Genomic DNA, 13062 nt, shown 5'->3' with positions numbered 1-13062 from the left:
CCTCCCTAGCTGTAGTCATGTCAACCCACCCCCCTCCCCTCATATTCATCCTTTCTTCTTCCCCTCCATCACAAAACCTAAAGTTTTACCCATCGATATCCAACTGGCAGGCAAGTGTGGTCCAACCTTGTGTTTAATTTAAGGTTAATGGTCAAACGATACACAAAATATTCAGGCACAGCATTTGACACAGCAGAGCTACTGATGCTTCTTTTGACTTTTCTACTGCTACTATGGCTGACCACATAATTTCCTTCGTACTCAAAAAACGGTTCATCTGCGTTGTCTGCTCCTGCTGCTCTGCTCTTTTGTAGGCCTAATTTTTGAGGGCTGCCTGTCCGAATCATGATAAATACCCGACGTTTTCCCAATTCTTAATGGTGCCAAAACTAGAGACCATTCAGTTTTCTCCCCCATCACAAGCAAAATATTGGAGTTTATAATTGCAGCAGACTGGAACACTGAATCTCATCACAAACTCGTTGATGTCAAACCATAAGTTTGACTTCAACCCAGGTCATTCCACTTTGGACATGCTGCTGCTTTTTCAGCAATTGATGGATGTCCTCATTCTCCAGTAAGAGGTCAGGCCTGTATCACATAACATATCCGATGTACTACATTCTGTGTGGTATGCATCCTGATTTCCAAACTCTCAGCGCATGGTATCTAGGATTCCGTTCTTGACTGGCTTTAAAATTTCCTGCATGCTTGCAAGTTGCAGGTTCCTTTGGATAGAATACTATCCCATGCTGTACCAAGAGCCCAGGGTCCCTCAGGGTTGTGTTGTGGGACCAATCCTGTTTATGATATACATCAATAACATGTCCATCACTGGAAACCCATTGTATCACTTTGCAGACAATGAACATTATGTGCGGGACTGTTCCACACCCCTCTGCTTGCTCAGCTGTGGCAGCATCCCTCTCTGCTCATCTGAAGAAATTAAGCGACTTGTCATCTACCTGGAACATGCCTCTTATTACCAGAAAGACCCATATTCTCATATTATCTCTTCACAAGGATGGGCAAGTAAATTCCTCAATTCACTCCGTTCTCATAATGTGCTCTTGGACCACATTATCGTGTGTAACCTGTATTGGAGTCAGCTCATATGCAGGTATTTAAGTGTGGCCTCCAAAGCCAGCCACAGCTTCAGTGTTCTCCTCAGGGTAGAGTCCTTCATCTGCTGTCCCTAGCTTATTATGGTTGGCAAAGCCTTCATCCAGGGTGTCCTGGAATATTGCATGGACTGCGGCTGCTGCTTCCCATCTTTCTTCCCTTGAGGGCCAAGAATCTGAGGTGCTCTGTGTAATTATAAGCTCTCATCACAAAGCTGAGTCTCGGGGTCTGCTTCGTGCTCATTGTAGGCAGGTCATTGACCTTGCAGTTTCTTTACCGGCTCTATTCTGGTCTTACTCCTCTTGCCCTCTGACTTCTCTACCCAGCCCCTGCCGTTTTTTTTGTCCCCCGTCGCACCACTGAGCGAAAGGGGGACTATGGTTTTCCCCTCCGTCCGTGTGTCCGTCCGTCCATGCGGGCGTGCGTGCGTGCGTGCGTAAGCGAAGGACCGCATTCGAATTTGGTGTGTGGGTGCAACCCACGTCAAAATCCAAGATGGCCGCCACCATGTACGTCTGATGCCATGTATGTCTGAACCTTGTGAGCGAAATATCTTGAAAAATAAACGAACTACTAACGTCTAATCTGGTGTGTGGGTGTATCTAGGCATCAGGAAGAACCCTATTGAAAATTGGGTCGCCACGTCAAAATCCAAGATGGCCGCCTTGCGTCTTCCACTTTGTCAACTAGCATCACTTCACCAACGGGGGACCTAGGCGTAACGCTTGTTTTTCAGGAACCAGGCCAGAAACTCTTTCCTTATTCCCCAAACTCCACATCTAACGGCAAAACTCACTTCCATTCTTTCAACCCCATTTTTCTTACCTGTGGCTCTGTCTTCTTGGGTTTGTTGTGAACTCTTCCAGGATTTAAAGTCTGCTTCCCACCACAACCTTATGGTCTCTTTCCCATTTTCACAACTGAGCTTTACTGCTCTGCCTGAGAATCGGTTCTCACCCATCTATAATTTCCTCCTCTTATGTTGTCGTGCTTAAGTTTTTGTTGTCCCATTATTTTCCTTTTGTGCCATTATCTGCTGATCCATTGCCCATGTCCTTCTGTTCTTCGTTGGAGGGAAAAATCTGAAACCTGGAGAAAATAAAAGAAGCTACTGGGTGCATTTAGCAAAAGCTTTTAATTTGGGCCACACCTCTTTGCAACAGTTGACGTCAACCCTTTCACCTCATCACCAGACATAACCTTCTGTTCTCCATCACTTTGCAGCTCAACCACATGGAGAACTCCCTTCAGATCACCTAACTATCAATATTACCATAAACACAACCATAGACCTCAATGCAAACAAAAACAAAACATTCACCAATTGCATAAAAACAATGTGGGACAACTTTGAGCATGACACTGAACAACATTTCTAACAATGTAACAGTATCACCATCGCTAACATTGACGTCCACATCAAACAGTTCAATATGATCATCACGATCACAGCTACTAAATACATTCCAAACGGCAATATCAAAAAATACAACCCCAACTACTCACCAGAAACCGCACACCTCATCAAACAACGAGATAATCCAAAGCACCAGACATAGTCGAATGGAATCAAACACTAAACGCAGATATCAACAAAATACTTGTGAAAAAAAACACAAAACTTGTACTCCTTTCTGCACACTCTAAACCACTCAACCAATACCAAGCACTTGTGCAAAACCATATACAGCATCAATCACTCCAACAGCCGCATAACACCCTTACATGCAGCCATAACTACCACAGACAGCATACCATCAGAAAAACAACAAGCTAACATCCTCATCAACCATTCCGCAAACACAAGTCATGGGACCCAGAAAAGAAGAAATGTATTACAAGATGCAAACTCAGCAACCACCTCGGCACCACCATCACGCCATTCACTCCTGCACAAACAACAAAAACAATCAAAAATGTCAAAAACTCGCAGGCTACCGGCCTTGACAACATCTCCAAATTTACATTTATAACATCTTGGACCACGCAGCATATCAGCCCTCACAAATATAAGCAATTTGTCCTATCAACACTCAAGAATTCCCCAAATTTGCAAACTAGGCAAAATCATTGCCTTCCTTATATCAAAGATCCCACCAAAACAGCCTCTTACAGACCTATCACATTACCTTGCACACCTTCCAAAGTTACAGAACACCTTATACTTACACTCACAAACTCCCACATCCCTCTCCCTTACACTCAACACAGATTCAGACCAAACCACCCCACTATCGCTCTTCTGACAAACCACACACAAAACACCTTTGAAGGCTTCAACAATAGAAAACTGCCAAAACACACTATTCTCACCACAGTGGGCATCAGCAAAGCATTTGACACACTCGCAAAGCTCTTACTCACAAACAAAATACTCAACACAAACATGCATAGCAACACCAAATGCTAGCTGACAAACTACCTATCATGCAGACAGTCATTCATGATTTTTAACGGCAGGTCATCACGAGCATGATACTTTCCGAAAGGAGTCCCCCAAAGCTCAGTCCTCCCCCCACACTCTTTAATCTGTTCATACACGACATCCACAACCACCCAAAAACATACAATTAGACTCATTTGCGGACGATATCACTATCACCTCTACTCATAGCGACATTAACACCACCACGGCACAACTTCAACCCTTCCTCAGCACTCTACAAACCTGGCTCACCATCAACATATTAAAAGTATCCTCCCTAAAAATCAACAGGCACTCTTCTACCAAATTACACCAATACAAGGAACAAAGCGCTGCATCACACTGAACAACATCCCTATTCCACACACACACACACAAAACAAAAATAATCGGCGTCACTTTTAACACATCTATGTCATTCTCAGATCACATCACAAACATTTTTGAAAAAACATGCACACCTAGGCTGAACACATTTAGGGAACTCACAGGCACCAACTTCGGACACCACAAAGAAACAACATCACTAACATACAAACATATATATATATACTTGGCAAAAAAATAAACGCAAGTTTTTATGTCAAACCCTACCCTAACCCTAACCCTAACAACCCTATCAACAACCCTAACCCTAACCCTAACCCTAACAACTAACCCTAACAACTACCCTACCCTAACCCTACCCTAACAACTAACCCTAACAACTACCCTACCCTAACCCTACCCTAACAACTCGTGGCATTGTCATCTGCTGAGTGAATTCGGGTCCAGCCTCCAAGGACCATAGACTACCACAGAAACATCAACATTCTTATGCAATTTATCCTTGGAAGCCACAGTAAGTGATTGTTTGAAAATCCATTCAACCCCCATTGTGGTGGTTCAGTGAGGCATGACGCTCAAGAAATGTGGTTGAAAATACAGGTGCTTAAAATGGTATTACAAATCTTTGTCATTGATAAATTTGTGCACAACAATGCACATTTAAAAAATGCGTCTTATCAACTTGCGTTTCTTTTTTTGCCAAGTATACATTAGATCAGTCATCAACTATGCGAACTCATCTTGGCCCTCCAGCCTATCAAGCACACATCTCAACACCCTGCAGACCATACAAAACAAAGCCCTTTGCATCATCACAGGTTGCACATTAACAACACCTGTCGAGCACCTACACACAGAAGTAAAAATGCTAAAAATCAAAGTCCATTTAGACATGAGAGGTGCACAGTTCCTTGCAACGGCAAATGCCAACCTTAATCAGCCATGCCACTACTTGTACAACCACCCACAGGCTCCTATACAATTAAAACTACACCACAAAGGCACTACAGTGACATCCTTCATAAAATCCTCCCACCAATCAACGGAAACTACAAAAAACACATCCACACCCACATCACCAGAAACGCAAAAAACAACTTGGGCCCAAACAGTATCTTGGCCACAAATCCCCCATCCATCGATGACACAGAAACTACTCCCCAGGTCTCATCGTGTTCACCTTTCACGCCTTCGCTGTGGACATCACCCACAACATTTACACTACAAACATAGACTCGACAACACCACTGATGACACCTGCAACCACTGCTTGGCTGCTCCACACAATAACTTGGATGGGAGGGATCTCTGAGTCTCTCCTGTGAGATTGATTGACTATCTCCCTGCAGCTGGTCTGTTTAACCAGAACTGACTGGGGCAACACAACAACAACAACAACAGTTGACGTGAGAATCTAGATTGTAAAGGTTCGGCACCTGGTAATCTAAATTTGATCAAAAACAGGTAAATGCTGCTTTTGTCTGGTAACATTATCTCTGTGTGAGCAATAATTCCACACGCAAAGCACCCTTCTGTAATCTGTGTAAAAGACTGCCCATTTGCCTTCCTTAATGCAGTGCTTTTCTGCGAAATTTAAACCAATTATTTCAAAAGTGGTGGAACCTTTGCACTTGGATTGCAAAAAGGGCTGTCTTCTTCAGCTGCCTTGGAAGACCACTGATAAAGTCAGTGGTGAGACAAGAATGGAAGTCACAGCAGCTGACAATCGAGGTTAGGCCATGGGTAGTTAAGGTAGTCTGTTGCTGGTAGATGACAAAAAACTACCACATTGTCAAGACTGATTAACATGATTTCAGACCATAAGCATACTGATGCTCACTGCTGCAGGCTGATGGGCCAAAGCTGGCAAATGATCTCGTAAGCATGCGCATATTTGGCAGCCATGGAAATTCCATTTTACTAAAATTTGGCAATTCTTTGTGCATGTCTGAACCTTATAAGATTGGAAATTGCTTGGTCAATTTCCCTCATATTTTACAGATGTGCATGAGCTACCCAGGCTCAGGTTAAGGGCATTGTCCTCTCCCTCTTCCCTACCCTCCTGTGAGATGTGGGACAATCACTGGCAATTTTCACCTCTACATGTGGCACAGTGCAAGTTATTTAACCATTGACCCCTTGTTGGATGAAGAGGTTATTGAGTGTCTGGAAACGGCAGGATTCTGGAAAAAAGAACCTCCTTTAAGTTAGGGTGTATATTAATATTTGTGTAACTTTGTTGCTACCTTTTTAAAAACTAATTTCTGTCTAAAACTACATCCTGTAGTGATGCTAATTGCCAGTTAAGATTTATCATACTTCATATGGAAAGACACCAATTATACAGTGCCTTCAGAAAGTATTCACACCCCTTGACCTTTTTCACATTTTGCTGTGTTGTAGCCTAAATTTAAAATGGATGAAATTTTTTTTGGTATACAATCAAGGCTCGTGTAAGAGCTAACACATCACACACGAGAACAAACACAGACCCATAAAACATACAATAAGTAAAGGGAGCGGGAGATGACAGGGAGAGAGAGAAAAGCATACAAGCACAACAACAGTAGAGAATAGGGACGTCGGTAGATCTGTAGAAGAGAGAGGGCCGGTGTGGGTGGTGGGGGTTAGGTGGGGGGAGGGGTACACTGTATAAAACAAATTGACACGACTCGGAATTTCAGGAAAGAAGTTGGAGATTGAAAGAGGTGGATTTGGGGTGGTTTAACAGGGGTAGAAAAGATCAAAGTTTTGTATGGGGGAAGATAAGAGATGGTGGTGAACAGCTGTTTTAAAGACCTGGAGGGAGGAGTGGGATTGAAGAAAGTGTGGGAGTTTGTTCCAGAGGCGGGAGAAAAGAGGAATGAAAGAGTGAAGGTGAGCAGAGAGTCTTAATTTTGGCAGTTTCACCAGAAAAGGGTTGCTGGCAGATCTTGTGCATCCTGAAGGAATATTTGGGGGACAGAGCACTGACAGAGCTGGGGGAGCTAGGTCGGAGAGGAGTCTGTAGAAGACAGAAAGTCCACCAACCTGCCTGCGGTGAGAGAGAGAAAGGCCCTCAGAAACAGCTTCATCACGGGAGATACCAATGATTCTGAAAGCTTTGGTTTCTACAGCGTGAAGCCGAGCTAGGTGTGAGGCAGGAGCACCAGCCCAGAAGGGAGAGCAGTACTCCACCAAGCTGCGGATGAAAGCTTTGTATGTGGTGAGGAGCTCAGAAGTGCCCAGAAAGGACTTTGCATGACGGAGGGATGCCCAGATGGCGACTGGCTTTGGAGGTCAGCTTGGAAATTGACATTGAGATTTTGAGAAATTGAGATTATTTTGTCACTGATATACACATAATACCCCATAATGTCAGTTTTTTTGTTTCTATTTTTGTTTTTTTAGAAATCTTTACAAAATAATTTAAAATGAAATTTTTACAAATTTATTAAAAACACAAGTATTCGCCCACCCGAGTCAATACTTCGTAGAAGCACCTGTGCCAGCGATTACACCTTCAAATCTTCATGGGTATGTCTGTATCAGCTTTGCACATCTGCATTTGGGGAGTTCTCCCATTCTTTCTTGCAGATTTTCTCAAGCTTTGTCAAGTAGGATGGGGAGTGTTGGTGAACAACAATCTTCAAATCTTTCCACAGATTCTCAGAAGGATTTAAGTCTGGGCTTTGCTTGGGCCACTCAAGGACTTTCACATTCTTGGTCTGAAGCCATTCCAGTGTTGCTTTGGCTGTGTTGTTGGGGTTATTGTCCTGTTGGAACATAACTCTTCGCCGCAGTCTAAGGTCTTTTCCACTTTGAAGCAGGTTCTCCTCAAGGATTGTGCCTGTAATTGACAAAATTTATTGTTCTCTCTGTCCTTACAAATGTGTCCCTGCGCATCGTAAGATGTGACTAAGGGTTGGCGTCAGGAAGGGCAACCGGCCTTAAAAACATTGCCTCAAACAGGGAACCACGATTGTCATGGGGCCCGCAGGGCCTTAAAACGATCATTGATTCATTCATTTTCATCTTCAAAATGACCGGTGTGTACCCCGGTTTAGAATAGGTACACCGTATCCCTGCGTGTCGTAAGAGGCGACTCAAAGGGTTGGCGTCAGGAAGGACATCCGGCCATAAAAACATTGCCTCAAAAATAGAACCATGACAATTTGGAGAAGATTGTCATGGGGACCGCAAGGCTATCCCCCGCTCTTGCAGGGAAAATGGCCTTAAAATGCCTGTTGTTGTTGTTGTTGTTGTATTCATTCATTTCATTCTCCATCCTTACAAGTCTTGCAGTCTCTGCCACTGAAAAGCATCCCCATAGCATGATAGTGCTACCACCATGCTTCACGGTCGGGATGGCGTTAGATGGGTGATGAGCTCACTCGGTTTCCACCAGATGTATCGCTTTGCATTCAGGCCAAATAGTTCAATTTTCATCTCGTCAGGCCACGGAATATTTTCCTCATGCTCTCGGTGGCTTTCACATGCCTTTTTGCAAACTCCAGGCATGCTGTCATGTGCCTTTTTCTCTAGAGTGGCTTCCATCTGGCCATTCTTCCATAAAGCCTAGATTTGTGAAGTGTTGCAGAGACTGTTGTCTTTCTTGAAGGTTCTCCCTTCTCAGCCAAGGAACTCTGTAGTTCTGTCATTGGGTTTTGGTTACCTCCATGGACAAGGTCCTTCTTGCCCGGTTGCTCAGTTTGGTTGGACAACCAGCTCTAGAAAGAGTCTTGGTAGTTCCATATTCTTTCCATTTCCTAATAATGGGGCTCATTGTGTTATTGGGTACTTTCAACATTCGACATTCTGGAAATTGTTTTATACCATTCCCCAGATCAATGCCTCCTCACAATTCTGTCTCAGAGTTCTATGGGCAGTTCCTTGGACTCAATGGGAGAGTTTCTGCTCTGACATGCACTGTCAACTGTGGGACCTTGTTCAGAAAGGTGAGTTTTTCTAAATCATGTGCAATCAATTAAATTGGCCACAGGTGGACTCCAATATAGCTGGAGAGACATCTCAAGGATGATCTAAGGAAATTGGAGTGTCATAGCAAAGGGATTTAGTACTTGTTGACGCAAGACATTTCAGCTTTTCATTTTCAATTATTTTTTTAAAAATTTGTCAAAATAAAATTGCGCTTTGACATTGTGGGGTATTATGTGTGGACGAGTGACCAAAAATGTCAATTTAATGCATTTTATATTCAGGCTGTAACACAACAAAATGTAAAAAAAAGTCAAGGGGTGTGAATACTTTCTGAAGGCATTGTGTATGTGTGTATGAATGTATGTATGTATATATGGATTTATTGATTAAAAACATGCGTAGACTTCTACGTTTCTCTCCTCCACTTTGGCACTTGCAATTTTCACCTGTCGACATGACACTTCATCAAATTTTTGCTCTTTGAGGGAGTGGGTATTTACTAGTTGGAAAATAAATACAGCCTTCAACATATCATAGATTTTCTTTTTATTCTTTTTTTAAAACTGGTAATTACATATATTTGTTGGATGTTGCTTTTGTTAAACACGACTGAACGATTTGCTGCTATCACTAACAATGCAACCAAAAGCTGTTGGAGGCTGGAGGTTTTGTTTTCTTTACTGATCCTTTTTATGATTTGTTTTTTGTTTGCAATTGATATTTGCATAGCAAATTCGTACTCGGATAGCATAGCAGGTGCACACGTTTGTAACGCCCGTAGGATGGTACAGCCGGTACAAAAACCTGACGGGCGAACTGTGGTGGTCGTCAGCTCCAGCAAAGTGGCCTGCACAGATTATCTTAAACAAGGATCAGAGCAAAGCAGCGTCCCGGCTCAAACCTTTCTGCAACGAACTCAATCCATTCAGAAGCTGGGGGTTTCATCTCTGGTTACTTCTGCAGCTGCAGTCAAGCAACCCAGTGATATGAAATTGTCGCATGTGGTTCCAGGAGTGACCTCTGCCCCGAATCCTTCTCCACAAGCCACAGTGATCACAGGAAAGCAAGAAAGTTCTGGCAGCGGTCTTCACGGTGTTCCTCCGTCGAAGGTCCCTGAGGCTACTGTCAGCTCGGTGCCACTACTACAGCACGCTCCATGTGTGCCTTCAATGGGAAGCAAAGACTGCTCTGCTGAAGCTGGGAACAAGCAGGTGCAGAGGATTAACAAGGTGAGTTTAGATTCTGTACTAAATACACACGTCTGATTCCTTGCATGTTGTTATCAAAGCAAATTATGTTCTCAGGACTTTGGTATCATCACACTATAATACCTCTCATGAATGCATTGTCCATGGTTGCTGTTTTTTTTTTATTTGATCATATTTCCCTGCTCTGCAATATCCTCCCCCACGCCCACCCCTTGGCTTTATAACATCAAAGTAACTTTGGTCTCATTTGCATTAAAAAAACAAACATATTCCTCACAATTAATCCCTGCAGCATCTACAATAAATGGTGTGTGTGTGTGTGTGTGTGTGTGTGTGTGTGTGTGTGTGTGTGTGTGTGTGTGTGTGTGTGTGTGTGTGTGTGTCACATTTTCTGTGCAGTTCTACTGGAGCTTTCTGATGTGGAGTGTGATACACCAAAATGATGATCTTCGGGTATAAAGTAGCTTTATAGGTCCTCCTATGGCATGGCATTCTATTTACAAAATAAACTAGAAAGCATCTGAAAATCCAAAGCCCATCCTCGTCTGCTTTGCATGCAGATTTCTTCTTCTTCTTTATGCTAAACATGATGAAAACAGCTAAAAGAAAATACAAAAAATTGATATGTTAGGTGGCCATGACCTTTTGATCTCAAAACCAAGAGGCTTCATTGACCCAATGTGCAAACCCTGCTCAAATTTCAATTCAGTCGGATGCAAATTGATGATTTTATGCAACCTTGACCTTCGACCTTTTGATCGAAATAAAAATCTGGCTTTTGAATGAGGAACTAATTCATTGACCCAATATGCAAATTCTTAAAATTTCAGGTCAATTGGATGAAAATTGATTATTTTATGTGACTCTGACCCATTGGCCTTTTTATCAAATTATTAGTTTATCTTAATATTCTCATAATGAGCCTGGTGTTGGCTTAGCGGTTAGGGTGCCGGCTTGGGATCCTAGGATCCTGGGTTCGAATCCCGGTCAATCACTAAATTAACGCCTGGGGGGGGTTGACTCAGCCTGTCATCCTTCCGAGGTCGGCAAATTGAGTGTCAGTTCACTGGTAATTACTTCCGCCAGGGAGTAATGCATTTGATCGTGTCCGTCCGTGTGTGCGTATGTGTGTTTGTGAACAAGATATCTGGAAAAGTTCTGAACGGATTTGGATGAAAGTTGGTGGGATGATTGCCCTTGGGATAAGGAAGAATTGATTAGTTTTTGGTGAAGCTCAGGATATTATTCCAGATCCAGGAATTTTTTGAAGGATTTTTTTACCATTTTAAGACAGGGCTCATTTTTTTAAACATTATCTTCTATATATTCTATATTTAACATTGCGATATGAAAATAGTTTTCATATTTGTTGTAAATGTAGTTTAAACTCGTGGTTATGCGTTAGAGCGGTGTATTTTGTTAGCAGCGTTGTCTTCAAGGTTCTTTTTTCTTTTTTTATAATAAAGACATATTCTGTCATTTTAAAACCACCAAAGTGTGTACTAGGTTTCCCCGTTTCATAAAATGTATCGTTTGATACGTATAATGCTTTAAAAGTGTTGTTGTTTTTTTTGTTTTGTTTTTTTTACCTCAGAAGAGATATCAACATTTACCTCAGCGAATGTCAATTGCGGTGTCAGTATTTGATGAAATTATAAAGACTTAGGTGACTTATAAGTGTGACCAGCATGTGCACGGGATTCTTCCTCGAAGAATTAGTGATCGCATTAGCTTGCACGACTTCAAATCTTCAATTGAGCGAGTTTTGTTTTCACGTTTGGGCCAGTTTTACATGTTGTATCCCTAAGGAATGAAACGAACGTTTTTCCTGGCTTACAATTTTATTTGAAGTCACACATGCCTTAAAATACACTCACTTATATAGAATCGAACGCTGAATCCGAAAATGTAAGTGAAATTGCCTTGTTTTATTTTTAACATTATCTTCTATGTATTATATATATATATATATATATATATATATATATATATATATATATATATATATATATATATATATATATATATATATATATATCTGTGCAGTGTCTGTCTTGTGTTGTCTTGTCTTGTGTTGTCACTGAACTACTCCCTCAAACCTTTTTGAAATCGTACTATTCCAACTTGACCCACGGCGGGAGTATGCGCTCTACTGAGTGGCGTTCTAGTTCCCTGTGTGTCGCAAGAGGCGACTAACAGGGTTGGCGTCAGGAAGGGCATCCGGCCATAAACCATTGCTTCAAAAAGGGGACCACGGTGCCCGAAAATGGCCAAAACCTGCTCTGCATGGAAAAATGGCCTCTAACGGTGGTTTCATATTCTCATAAAGCTTTTGTTGAAAATTTGAAAGAATAGCGACAAAACTCAAAAAACAAAAAGGAACAAAAGCTCAAATGGTAAAAACATTATGGCCCGGCAGACAAGCGCTCACACACAGAGATAGACACTTATACACAGACACGCACACACAGCCAATTGCAGCGGGAAACGGGCTATTAATAAAAACGATGATAACATTGTAACAAAGCATATATTAATTAATAGTGATATTAACAGCAACTATAAGAGTAGTATAATTGGGCAATAATAATAGCAAGAGGGGGAGAATTACTTTGCATGACATTTCCTCTACCGATGTGATATTTTTGAAGCCAAAAAGGGCATAACTCTGAAAAATTGGCGAAACGTCCTGAAACCCGAAGTTGTTCTCTAACTTATCATAATAAATCAAGCCATGTACCAAGTTTCAGTTGAATATGTTAAAGGGTAAGGGGGAAAAGTCTGAAAAACCACAGGTGGGACGGAACGAACGACAATCAGACAGAGAGCAAACCTATAGGCCCGGTCCCCTCTGGTGTAACCAGTACGAGACTAATAACGAACATAGAATCTCGAACGTAGCATCACCCTGGCCCAAGCACATCTCGACTTGGTGAAAGGCAAGCTTATGCAGTACAGCAGTCAGGTATGCTACAATGACGTGAGGACCAATGAAAAATTGGTCCAATGAACCAACACAGGTGTCCAATGAACAAACACAGGTGTTTTAAAAGAACCACA

This window comes from Myxine glutinosa, chromosome 6 (genome assembly GCF_964187855.1).
Source record: "Myxine glutinosa chromosome 6, kmMyxGlut1.1, whole genome shotgun sequence".
In the NCBI taxonomy this organism is placed as follows: Eukaryota; Metazoa; Chordata; class Myxini; order Myxiniformes; family Myxinidae; genus Myxine; species Myxine glutinosa.
This window is presented reverse-complemented; position numbering follows the sequence as displayed.